Source organism: Octopus bimaculoides, chromosome 3 (genome assembly GCF_046866305.1).
Source record: "Octopus bimaculoides isolate indiv1 chromosome 3, ASM4686630v1, whole genome shotgun sequence".
Lineage (NCBI taxonomy): Eukaryota > Metazoa > Mollusca > Cephalopoda > Octopoda > Octopodidae > Octopus > Octopus bimaculoides.
In genome coordinates this window covers 53,223,129-53,224,430 of record NC_142930.1, presented here as the reverse complement: position 1 = coordinate 53,224,430, position 1,302 = coordinate 53,223,129, and positions in this window count along the sequence as shown.

Genomic DNA, 1,302 nt, shown 5'->3' with positions numbered 1-1,302 from the left:
AGACAGACGAAATGTCACTTAGCATTTTGTCCAACAATTTGGCCTACAATTTTGCCTGCTCACTGCCTTAATAATAATAATGATGATAATGATGATGATGATGATGATGATGATGATGATGATGACGATGATGATGAGGAAGATGATAATATTAATGATGATGATGAGGACGACGACGATGACGACAATGACAACAACAATAATAAGTTCCCAAAGTTCCCGAGTGGTTGTGTCAAACCACTCAGGAACTTCGCCTACAAGAACTCAAAATAACACTCATTGAACGTCAATACCCACCTACACTGAAACAACATGGAATTAAACGTGCCAAGAAATTGGACACAAACATACTAAGGACAACAAAACAAAACACCACACCTCACCTTAAATCACTCCCATACATATCAACCCACAATCCCAGAAACAATGACGCATACAATTATACAAATTATACAAAATCTCCCTCTGCTCACTCAAGACCCGAAAATGAACAGCATACTAAATACACGCAAACTACTAAAATGCAAAGAGAAGACAAATCACTCAAGAGACTCCTAACAAATGCAAAACTATACTCAATACAAAAGATACCAACATTAAAAAAAATGCAGATGACCTAATTGTGGTACATGCCCAAACCTACCTGAAGGCTCGGAATTCACATTCCAGCAAGGACAAAAATTCTCAATTTAGACCAACTTCACATGTGCTTCCCAGAGCCTTATCTATGTCCTAACCTGCTCAGGTTGTGGTCACAATTATGTCGGCCAAATGAGCCCTACTTTGAGATGCAGAGTCATGCTACATAAAGAACAGATTTGTTTCCCTCAATACAGGCAGATAGCACTGAGCAGACACATTGAAAGATGCGCAAGTAAAACAATGCTGAATGTTCATATCTTCCCATTATACCAATGCAAAGATTCAATCTCAGTACAAGAATGCCTAAACAAGGAAAACCTGTTCATACAAAAGTACAGACCACACCTCAATATACAACTTTGACCATTTAAAAAAAATTCTACTAAGGAGCCAGTTGTCCCCCTTGCCACGTGTTGCTTCCCTTGGTTTACTCTGTAGACCCATTCTTCTTATTCTTCAAACATCCAAAATGACGAAACCTCACTGTCATGAGAATTGATTACTGTACAATGTCCCTTGAAAAGCTAATTTAAATAGCGAAAACTGGTTGGATTTCACGACATCCATATAATATGTATATATTTATAAAAAGATATTAAACTGTATGAAATGGAGGCATTTATCTTCCACTTTTTATATCTTTTTACATATATTTTCAAC